Here is a 12592-nt window from a genome sequence, read left to right as displayed (position 1 = left end):
TTACAACAGAGTTATACAGAGCTGCACGAGGCAAAGCTAATGCAGGAGGCAACATCTAAAGAAATGAAAGAAAGGCTCGAAGACAAACAAGCCAAATTAGAAGAAGTGGAGAAAACATGCAAGAGACTTGAGCAGGAGAATGCAGAAACAATCGATCAGTTGAGAACCCTCATCCTAGAGAAAAAAGTGCTCGTGGAAAAGCTCATGGAAAAGAAGAAAAAACGCTTCCGCTTCTTCTGGAGGAGGGACACTCCTGCTTTTTCTACTTTTTCTACTTTTTCTACTGCTAATGTCACCTCGTCTGTTCCATCTTAATTTTCACCTCTCCTCTCTCTTTCTCTCCCTTTCTCTCCTGACACCTCTCCCTCCCCTGTCTCCCTTTAACTCCTATCACCTGTCCCATCTCCTCCCCCCCCCCCCCCCCTCTCTCTTTTCACCCTCACCCCCCAACCAGTCCCGACAGTTGACTGCCCCCTCTAGAGCCTGGTTCTGTCATAGGTTTCTTCCTTTAAAGGGAGTTTTTCCTATCCACTGTCGCACCTAGTGCTTGCTCAGAGGGGATTGTTGGGGTTTTCTCTCCTCTATCTCTTTCCTCCTTTCTATCCCTTTCCTTTACCTTCTTCTTTACAACCCCTCCCCCCCTTTCTATTTCCTCAATAATTTAATAATAAACACAATTGGCAAAATTTTAAAAAGTCAGATCAATGTCTTCATTCAAGAATGAATTGTCTTTGTCACGGGGTCATGTGTATTTTGTGTTTTCCTCGGGCTGGTGATCCTTGCAGTTGTTGAGCCCAAGAGTCCAGATTTTTAGTGTTTTAATCACATTTAGTGTTACATTTTAGATCACAACAAAAGGATATCCACAATTTAGGATTCAGGCATTTGTCTTTTTCAATATCATAATCATTCTATGATTGAGTCGGTTACAGAAGCAGCAGTTAGCAGCAATAACTTCAATTCATCAACATTTGCAAGCATTTCTTTATACACAGCATTTCTGTCAGGTTGAGGTCTGGACTTCCATGCAGTAGATTTGCTGCTGTGCTTGGGCTCATTATCCTGTTGCATGGCCTAATTTAGGAGAAGCTTTAGCTGTTGGACAGACGGCCTCACATTTGACTCTAGAAAACTTTGGCATACAGAGGAGTTCGTGGACTGCAAGGTGCTTATTGCTTGTGTCTGCAGAACAAGCTCAAATCACCACAATTGAACCAGCGTACTTGACAGTGGATTTGAGGTGTTTGTGCTGTGTTTGATTTTTGCTGAAGTTACTGCTGTGCATTATGACCAAACCTCCACTTTAGTCTCATCTTTTAAAAATATGTTGCTCCAGAAGCTTTCAAGGGCAAATTTGCAAACCTCAACTGAGTTGTTGTGTTCTCTTTAGAGACAAGAAGCTTTCTCCTGGCGGCCCTTCCAGACCAACCATACTTGTTTTGTCTTTTTCTAACTAAACTGTCTTGAACATTAACATGCTGTTTAAGGCCTGTAGAGGCTCAGATGCAGCTCTTGGGTATTGTGCAGTTTCTGTGAGCACTGAACAGTCTTTGTGGTGGATCTGAATGCTCCAGACTAGCAAACTTGCTCATGGTCAGTTAATCAAGTGCATAGAGCCCTGTGATGAATTTTCACATTTACTCTGTGAATCTTCATTCTTCTAGCTAGTCTTTACTCTTCTAGAAGCTTTCTTTGCTCAGACGTCTGCAGCATTGAATCTATGTCTTCTCCACTGCTATTCCAAACAAGGTGCTGATGCAGGGGTCATTAGCACAGTAAGATTTAAGTGCACAAAATGTTCACATCATAATAGTAATAATAATTAGAGGAGAGTATTATGTAGTCCAAGAAGTGTGTGGAGAAGTTTTCAGTGCGGAGGAGGGAACCATGGTGTTCAGGAGCCAAACTGCTTTGGGGGAAAATGCTATTGCACAATCTTGCCGACCTGCTCCTGATGACGCAGTCGTCTTCTGGAGGGAAGTGTGGTAAACAGTTGATGGGAAGGGTGATGCGGGTCAGCCATGATGCTAGTGGCTTTCCCAGTGAGGTGTAAATATCCTGTAGACTGGGTAGAGAGCTGCCAATAACACGCTGTGCGGTCCACACAATCCTCTGGAGGGCTCTGCGATTGGACGCATGACAGTTTTCATACCAGACTGTGATGCAGCGGGTTAGGATGCTCTGCATGGTACCTCTGTAGAAAGTATTAAAGATGGGTTTGGGGATGTGCACCTTCTTCAGTCGTCTCTTAAAATGCAGTCGCTGCTGAGCTCTTTTAGTCACTGATTTGGTGTTGCTGGTCCAGGACAGGTCCGGGGGCGGATCTAGAGAAATTTTTCCAGGCTGGCATGGAAATCAAATGGGGTGGCAAAATCAAAGCCTTGTTTTAAAGACATATGCAGGTGTTACATATGATTAATATACATTAAGCATATGTTTCATATAAATATGGTCTATAACTTAATTATTTTCTATAGCCCACATAATTAAACATTTCAGTTACATAAAATGTGTGTACTGTATAGCCTGTATAATAAATAAATATGTAACCAATAAGTATAAAATCCAGAAAGCTACACAACACTGGGCGGGGGCTCATTTCCAAACACAAGTCTAACTTAAGTTTCATACTGTTTTTGTTAGAAAAAAATCAAATTGTACTGACTACTACTACTGCCAGAAAGCTGCACTGTCACAAACAATTATTGAAACCTCATTTTTCATGATTTGTTGGGTCAATATTCTGAGGTCCAAAATATAATTGGCCATTTTTGGCTGCTTTTGATTGTTGTTGTTTTTTTACCTTGTCTTTCTTGGTATCATTCTTTTCAGCACAACCTCACACGTCCAAATTTACAGTTATTAAAACAACTGGTCTGAAATCACACAAACACATAAAACCCTAGTAGTAGTTATATTTTCTCTTTACTATAAAAACCACAGACATGTTTAGTAAATTATTTTCATAACTTGAAATGCAAATATAAGTGGTAATTTTTTTAAATTAAAATTAAACAAAAATTTTGTAAATAATAAAGTTATATACAACTATTCATCTAAAAATGCAGGCAATGCATCTGGGGTTCTTATTTTTATTTTTTTGCACAGCCATTTTAAAAATACTACAACAATCAGGTGTCACAATAAGACGCCCCACAAATTATTTGTGGCAATAAAAAAAAAAAAAATGTCAACCACAAGACAGAGAAGAACATCACAGGGAGAAACCCTGCAGGCCTGACAGCAGGTGTATCGCTCATTCTGTTTTCCACCTGGAGACAGTGTTCACATGGCATTCTGCCTGTGTAACTTGTGTAACTACACAAGTTAACACAATTCAATTCAATTCAATTTTATTTATATAGCGCCAAATCACAACAAAAGTCGCCTCAAGGTGCTTCATAGATACAGAGAACAACCCAACAATCATATGACCCCCTATGAGCAAGCACTTGGGCGACAGTGGGAAGGAAAAACTCCCTTTTAACAGGAAGAAACCTCCAGCAGAACCAGGCTCAGGGAGGGGCGGGGCCATCTGCTGCAACCGGTTGGGGTAAGAGAAGGAAAACAGGATAAAAGACATGCTGTGGAAGAGAGACAGAGGTTAATAACAGATATGATTCAATGCAGAGAGGTCTGTTAACTCATACTGAGTGAGAAAGGTGACTGGAAAGGAAAAACTCAATGCATCATGGGAATCCCCGGCAGCCTACATCTATTGCAGCATAACTAAGGGAGGATTCAAGGTCACCTGGTCCAGCCCTAACTATATGCTTTAGCAAAGAGGAAAGTTTTAAGCCTAATCTTGAAAGTAGAGATAGTGTCTGTCTCCCGAATCCAAACTGGAAGCTGGTTCCACAGAAGAGGGGCTGTAGTCGCAAATTTTGAAGCCATCCTGATAATCTTCTTCCACCAACGATGTGGAGATCCAACCCTTTTAGATCAAATTAAAATCAAGACACTCAAAAAGATGCTCTGTAAAAGAGTAGAAAAAATAGATACAGACATGTGCTGCATGAAAGACGTTAGGGAAGGTTAGTTAGCTGGAGAGCGAGTTATGCAGGAGAACTCTCAGCAGCATTAACTGCCCTGTTACTGCACCACCTTAATAAACCATGGTGAAGCAAAATGTCTTGTGCTTAAGACTCTACATGAAAGTTAAAATATATATGTTCAGTGCACATAGATATATAGTGTATAGTTATACATATCACACAAAAATCCACCACATCCCCCCTTGTGGTACCTGGAGGTACCACCTAAAAAGACCCAATGACTAAAGAAGAACAAAAATCGTGAAAACGAATGCGTGCGCTGTTTTTTTGCTAACATACTTTAAAGCAAGCTCTAAATAGAATATAAGAATTTGTATAAAGATCCCACACAGTTGTTGCTCTATTGAATAAACCCCAGAAACCTCATAGTCATCAACATAACATTCTTCCAACGCTTCATTTCTCTTAGTCAATTAATTTAAGACTAATTGATTCCTCTTCATTTGCAAATCATACTACACAGTATCCTTATCAGAATACTCAAGAAACTTAAAACTAGCCTAATTACAGTAAAATGAAAGTGAGGCATGAAACACATCAGCAGAGACACATAATACATACACGGATTACACAGCACCATATGTGACATTAAAAATAATACAATAAAACAATTAATTCCCAATTTTGGATTTCATCTTGGTCAGGTTCAACTTCTTTTTCTGAACAACTTCTCAGTGTGGGCTTTGAAATGTTCTTTGATCATCACTTCATCTTCTTCATCCGACATAAACCCACCAAGAGCATTCTCTTTGTGGGCCGGTACTGCTCACCCGAGTAAACACGAGCTGACATTGACATGAATTAAACATAAAACATTATATACAGTATAAGATTTTGTAAGGTAAACATAGTTCAAACAAATGAAGTAAAGAAAAGTTATTAAAACAAAACGTGCCTTGCTGTTTATTCTTTCAGTGTCCCACAGTAGCACATTTCCTGCTAGGAAAATGTCAGAAGTCACATCATTTCTGTAAATTGGGAAGTAACTGTAATACATCAAGTCACCTCTGTCTCTTGTTACCAGGACTTTTTAAAATGAATGGTGCAACATGGAAAGAGGCCCTACACAAGAGTTTAGCTTTGAGCTCAATATGCGATGATCCTATCAGCCATGACATCTCTGACATGGGAAACCAGGGAATTTGATTAGAAAATGGTGAAGGATTTTCTTTTCAGTTAGAAACTGGATTTGTGTAACATGGTGGTGAAAAGCCCCCAAAGAAAGCAGCATATGATCAGTCGCTATATTGCATTTAATACAAACGTCCTTCGTGTATCCTTTGAATACAGAACAGATCATTTCTGATATCTATGAGTAAACCCAACGAGCACGTGTCCCAAAAGACCCCACAGTGTTTTTATCTGGCTTTTCCCTGACAGTTAGTGGACACTGACAGATGTGTGCTGAATATGAAAGGAAACAAAAGAACTAAAGAAGGTTTGCAGTGTTAAAAACAAGAACTACATGAAGGTTGTTTCATCCTGCTGTAACTTATGACAGAAGCATCTTTTGTTTGTTTTTTCATTTATTTACACAAAGACAGATGTTGAAATAACAGGAGTAACAGTTTAATTCAATTGAAATCGGTCCAATCGTCTATAGTGAAATTATTGTTTTTCATTAGTTGGCAAAAGATGGGGGTTGTTGACGGCAATTCAGTGAATGCAACAGGGGAGGACGCCAGTTTGGATGGAGGGGAATCAGCAGGACAGATGAGATTTTGTTTAGGAGTCGAGTAGTTGTGTGAATGAGGAGAGGAGAGCACATTAGACTGCTGAGAGACGGGGAGGTAGTCAAGCACTGACCACATGTCTTCTTGGATTTCAGCAAAACAGATGGGCTCATCTCGGTCTTGGAATAATTCAACTCGGGGTTGAACTGATGTAGTTTGAGAGGCATCTACAGGAGAGGCAGGGGTGGGTGAGGGCTGCTGAGACTGCGCAGTGATGGGGAGGGGGTCGAGCTCTTCCAGCACTGACAGCAGTTCTTCCTCACTTCCCATCTTCATCCTGAATGTGTTCACTGACAGGTGTTGCCAGCTGTGGTGGCTTGTCTCGCGCTCAAAGAGGACAAAATAGAGAACAATACAGTGTTCAGCTGCCTGGCTGTGCTTTACACACAGCCCTGCTCTGGTACACCCACTATGCCGGCCTTTGTACACTCTCTCCATCTAATGATAGAGAGGAAGGATACATTCACTACTTCTAGCCTCCACTATTCAAATTGAGTATTTTCACAGTGTCCTAAAAGCTTCCTGAAAAGCCTTTACACTATTTTCCAAAACGCTGCATCCAGAGCACAGTCAGGGACTGGAAGGAGAGAGTATATTTCCCCCATATGGACTTCTCTCTTCATTGGCTCCCAATTAAATCCCAAATAAAAATCCAAATACTTGCCCTCACACACACAAGGTCTTGAATAATCACCCCCAATTTTGTCTACAAGATCTCACAGTGCCATATCATCCCAACAGAGTGCTTTGCTCTCAGACTGCTGTCTTCCGAGGGGATTTAAAAGTACAATGGAAGGCAGAGCCATCACTTTTCAGGCCCCTCTCTGTGGAACCAGCTCCCACTTTGTATTCGGGACACAGACACTTGCTCTCATTTTTTAATTAAGCGTGAAACCTTTTTGCCAAAGTCCAATAACTAGAGAGAGGAGCCAAAGACGTCCTCGTCCCAGATTCGTCCCAAGACAGATTCACACCTATTCGCACCTTGTCTGCTGTGACCTGAAGAACTCGCGTGACCATTGCGACTCTCAAGGTGCTAAAAATCACACAAGAGTTTAAATGCGTGAGAGGCCACACTTGAGTAGCAAAGAAGCTTAGCTGATGAGATTAAATGTGCAGTTGCATGAGAGCACTAGTCTTTTTAGTGATCTACCTTTTGACCAGTTTAGAACCTGACAAGCGAGTAATCCCAATGCCCACCTTGTTAATTGTCCTGAAAGCTTCATAAGCCGGACAATGACTCAGTGATGTTGCAGTTTTTCACAGCGATGGTGGTATAGTGGCGAGCATAGCTGCCTTCCAAGCAGTTGACCTGGGTTCGATTCCCGGCCATCGCAGTTGCTTCTCGCAGTGCTGTTCAAGCATGTGGGCTGCGTACTGTTTTACAGTAAAAACGTTCTCCGCTCTTTCTGCAAAGGCTTACAATGTCAGGCCAGGTGCATTCTTCATCGGCCTCGCTGCTACCGTTTGCTGTGGAAAGACACTGTTCACACAGGCTTTGAGTTCTCATCACTTCATACATATACCTTCTTACATGACACTGGGATTGGACACGCTACTTCTTCATAAAGACACCCAGTCCCACTTTAAATATTGTGCTGAATGTTTGGAATGAAGATAACATTTTACTAACCATGTACTGATCAGCTCTTTGCGGTGGCAAAATCATCAGCTGTGTGTGTTACTGTTCATGCAAACAAGCAAGCTAATGTCAGCCAGCTAGCTTCAACCGCAGCTGTGCTGCACCGATCTCACGGAACTGCAAAACCACAAGCTTTCTCACCAAAGTCATGCAGCTACCGCATTTACAATCCAGCGTGGCCGTTGTTGTGCACATCCTACTTGAAAGACGTGTGGCGTAGGACTTGGAAGACGTATGTCTTTCAAGTATGTAGCTCCAAAACCAAATGTGGTTGTTGTGGCCGAGCGGTCAAGGCGATGGACTCGAAATCCATTGGGGTCTCCCCGCACAGGTTCGAATCCTGTCGACAACGGTCAGCTGTTTTGCGGCAGTCCAGACGTTGATTTGAGAAGAAGCCACGGCATGGAGTTCACCTGAGAAGGTGCCAGGAGAAAGAGCCAGGCCTTTGCTTGTGAAAATAGAGCACGCAGAAGCAATGGACCCAGCTATGTCCTGACAAAATTAGGCACATATTCAGTAAACATGGCATCCTTCAATTGCTCTCTTAGCCACCCCAGACGTGTAGTCATCCAGGATCCTGTCTGAGTACCGCCAATGACTGATGCGTCTGACAAATGCTGATTGCTTTGCAAGAGGATCGGGATTGGAGGGACAGCGGATTTCACCGGGAATGGGACAACAGCAGAAATTGCTTCAAACATCAAACATTACTGCATGAAAAGCACAAAGAGTGGACACATTTCATTGTTTGGAACACTGCTTTTCACTTCAGCTCTTTGCATGTAAAAACTTTGCTCTTCTCCACAGCTGGCTGACGGACACGCAAAAGTGCAAGCAAGAGTGGCCACAGACCCACTATGCCGGCCTTTGTACACTCTCTCCATCTAATGATAGAGAGGAAGGATACATTCACTACTTCTAGCCTCCACTATTCAAATTCAGTATTTTCACAGCGTCCTAAAAGCTTCCTGAAAAGCCTTTACACTGTTTTCCAAAACGCTGCTGTGCTGCCCCTTTAATCCTCCTCAGTTCCCTCAGTTTGAGATCCTTCTTGGACTTGGTGTCATGGTACTCCAAGTTTTGCCAAACTTTGCAACTGTTGTAGCCCCTATGTGTGCCTGTGCTAACGACAAGAACACTTTCACATGGACTTCAGGTGCACAAGCGAGCTTTGAAGAAGTAAAAAAACTCCTGGTGAATAGTCCTGCACTGGCACTGTTTGACCCTGCCTTGCGTGTTGTGATCTCTACTGATGCAAGTGACTATGGGCTTGGTGCTGTATTTGCTCAAGTGCAACCTGATGGCACAGAAAAACCTGTGGCGTTTGCTACCTGCACACTGCCTGCAACAGATCAAAAGTACTCAACTGTTGAAAAAGAAGCTTATGCTTGTGTGTGGGCTGCAGAGAAATGGAGAACGTATTTGTGGGGCCGACGTTTCACTCTGCGGACAGACCACCAAGCTCTGACAACGCTGCTGAGCACCAAAGGGTTTAATAGGGTTGGCATGCGCATCGCCCGCTGGTCTGCCCGCCTCCTGTGTTTTGACTATGATGTTATTTGCCGCCCAGGTTCTCAGAACTATACAGCTGACTGTCTCTCTCGCCTGCCCCTGCCTGTTTCTTCCCATTCCACATCAGATTCAGATCATGAAATGGTAGCCCAAGTTTCTGCTGCCATGTCCTCACTTCCAGTTGCGGGCTTTGACTCTGCCTGTTCAACTTGCCCTGAACTGGTTGCTTTGCGTACACAAATACAAAGTGGCTGGCCTGCCTCAATCAAAGCACTTGATGTCACGCTTGCACCTTACTACAAAATCCGTAATGAACTCTCAACCCTAAGTGATTATGTTCTCAGAGGCTCAAGGCTCATTGCACCACTTTCAGTGAGACCTAAACTGATTGCACTGGCACATGAAAGTCACCATTGTGCGCACAAAACAAAGATTAAGAGATCTCTACTGGTGGCCAAAAATGGACTCGCAAGTTCAGTCTGCCATAACCTCATGCCTCCTTTGCCAGTCCAATGACAAAACTGCACATACTAATCCTGCTCCTCTCCAACCCGTCCCACTGCCTGATGGACCGTGGAAAAAACTTGGTCTTGACATTGTTGGGCCTTTTGATACTGCAATACCTGCTTGTAGATACGTCATAACATTGACTGACTACTACTCCAAATGGCCTGAGCTTGCCTTTTCACCTTATGCTACTACTGATGATGTCATTCAGTTCCTCTCATCTGTCTTTAGTCGTCATGGCAACCCAGAGAACATCATAACTGACAATGGTGCACAGTTCACCTCTGTAATGTTCACCTCATTCCTCCAGAATAGAGGCATCTCCCACAGCAGAACATCTGTCTACTACCCAGCTGCAAACGGAGCAATCGAACGGTTTCATCGTGCCCTCCGCACCTGTATCCAGACATCAATCCAGCAGTCGAAACCATGGAAGGCGACTGTGCTGGATTGGCTTCAAGTTTACTGTGCAACACCGCATGCAACTACTTCCCTCTACTTCCCTCTCCCTAAGAACTCCTGTGTGGCAGGAAGATGCGTACTATACTGGATGTACTCCCTTTGCCTCCTGCTGTGTCTCCACTGGATACGTTGCACATCACTCAGTTCGGAAATATCAGTTGAAAATGCAACGTTACACTGATGGTAGGCGTCACGCACGGAAACCTTCTTTTCTACCAGGAGAGAGTGTGAGGATAAGGAAACCCCACCATGTTCCCAAAGGACATCCCAGATTTACCCCTCCTGTAACAGTAACAAAAGCCAAAGGCTTGAATGCCTTCTTGCTGAGTGATGGAAAGAGTTGGAATGCCACTCATCTAGCACGCTGTCGCCCAGTGACTGAAAAGAACGCTGACACTGCTAGGCTGCACCACACTCAGACTGGCTCACCTACTGCCAGAAGACTGCCACGCGTCAAGTACAAGCCTCGCTGGCACAAAGACTATATTGTAGCATAATAGGTTGCTTCCTCTCTGTGCAGGGGGATGACTGAAGGGATCACCTTGCTAATCCTTGCTGTCCAAACTGGCCTCATTGAGCTGCAGGTCATCCACAGAGCCTTCCTCCTCTCTATCATCCTCTTTATTGTTGTTGCTTCCATCCTGCAGTCCATGCTGGAGATAGCTGAGTCCTAGCCCTGGGAGCATCTAGAGGCAATTAAGATAATATACCAAAGACTTTTTTCATGTGTTTATTTTTAAGAAAACTCTGTGTCCCACTGTTTGTTTTATTTTTTACTGATCATAAACAACCAGAGGTGTGGACTCGAGTCACATGACTTGGACTCGAGTCAGACTCGAGTCATTAATTTTATGACTTTAGACTTGACTTGAAAAAATGTTCTAAGACTTGTGACTTGACTTGGACTTTTACACCAATGACCTGGGACTTGAATTGGACTTGAACCGGTTTACTTGAAAAGACTTGATATTTCACCCCAAATATAAAATTTAACATGCATATTATATAGAGATTGAAAATGTGACGTCATTCAGGGGTAAAACCGCAAAGGATTCTGGGAACTCGTGGCAAGAGGTACGAGCGCACGCAGGCTTTCAATTGAAATCACAGCGATAAAAAAGAAACACAAAAATGGCAAGAAGCTGTTGTATTATTAACTGCAATAGCCGGTCGCATGACAGCCACGGGAAGCCGACGGGTAAAGAGATCGATTGTTATCGGATTACGTTGTTGAAGAGAAATTGTTCGAGCCATGTTTCCGAAGTAACAAAGAGGCGACGGGTGGCCTGGATTGCAGCCATTCAAAGACCAAATATAACGTCCCAGAACACTCCAGCTCACAGGTTAGTCTGCTCCAAGCATTCCCACAAAGGTCAGTCTGCTGTTGTAGTTAATGCGTCATTTTCATAACATAATTGGTGATATAGGTTACAAGCAAGTCTGGCGCTGAACAGAAATTGTCGCTCCTTTGTTTGTTGTGCATAAATAGTGAATTGTCCTGACACAATATTGCGTTTCGCTTCTGTTATTTTGGTACATTGACAAAAACATATACTTTTATTCACAGGATAAAACAGTTTTTTGTATCACCAATTGCCCAGTACGATTACAGCATACAGTATTGTTGTCACTGCTACATTTCTGTAACGCGTACCAGAAATTATTTCCACTGCTAATTAATTACCGTTGAGCTTAAAGGTCCTATTAATAAACAGTTAACGATTGTGTATTTATGAAGACGATTTGTGAGACTGGTAAACTTATGATACGTACGATGGTCTTTCGTTCTACACGGTGCATTTCAAGGTCCTGCACCCATCCGTCGGTAAACTGTACCTGGGCTTGTTGCAGTGACCTGAAGTTACTATCGTGCCAAACTAGGTATCCCCGACAGAATTTGTTTCCCCTGCGTCGGGAGCACACGCTGGACTGTCCAAATCACGGACAAACAGTATCCCACATTGTTGATTTTTAGTTTACAAACACTTCTTATAATGACTGACTACTCCTGACATTTTTGAGATCTTAGCTCTTTATACAACGAAGTTATAGTGGGATACAAATAATATCAGGCTGGTCCTGCCACAATTTGTTCCCCCTGTGTAAATCACGGACAAACAGTATCCCACATTGCTGATTTTTCGTTCACAAACACTTCTTATTATGACGCATTTCTCCTGAAACTTTGGAGGATTTAGCTCTTTATATAATAAAGTTACAGGAGAATAAAAATAGTTATTAGCCAAAATGTTTATGGTTTATTAAAATAATCCCATCTGATACCCCGTGAGCAATAAATATATAATTTTCTGTTGTAACCCTCAAACTGAATGGTAATGTAACGATACTAATTTTTCACAAAATGAAAACATCAGTACTTCCTGCATGCTCCCAGCACAGGGGAAACAAATTCTGTCGGGGATACCTACTTTGGCACGACACCGGTCCTACAACCGCATCCAAGAATAACATGCAGCTTATCTCAGAACTGTCGGTGAAAATTATCCTTGGAGCTAGGTTTAATTGAGCTGCATTTTAAAGAGGTGCAATTTCACAATTTGTGTATATTTTCTACGTTCACTATTTTGTCATGTGTTGAGAAAAACACAGATTTAAAAATTACATGGTCTAATATTTACATTTAGCATAACTGCAACATTATTTTTTCGTTTTTTTCTTTT

At 42.5% G+C, this 12592-nt stretch overlaps 2 non-coding genes across 2 annotated transcripts; both read left to right on the top strand.

Annotated features, from left to right (window-relative positions):
* The first annotated feature begins 7053 nt into the window (after positions 1–7053).
* Positions 7054–7125, top strand: trnag-ucc (transfer RNA glycine (anticodon UCC)). Its single transcript has one exon. It is a non-coding gene; the product is annotated as a tRNA-Gly (tRNA).
* Positions 7126–7700: 575 nt separating this feature from the next.
* trnas-cga (transfer RNA serine (anticodon CGA)) lies at positions 7701–7782 on the top strand. Its single transcript has one exon. It is a non-coding gene; the product is annotated as a tRNA-Ser (tRNA).
* Positions 7783–12592: the final 4810 nt, after the last annotated feature.

This window comes from Mchenga conophoros, linkage group LG9, assembly GCF_057382185.1.
Source record: "Mchenga conophoros isolate Kocher_MC1m ecotype Shallow Benthic linkage group LG9, M_conophoros_male_GT1.1, whole genome shotgun sequence".
Taxonomy (NCBI): domain Eukaryota; kingdom Metazoa; phylum Chordata; class Actinopteri; order Cichliformes; family Cichlidae; genus Mchenga; species Mchenga conophoros.
This window is presented reverse-complemented; position numbering and strand designations above follow the sequence as displayed.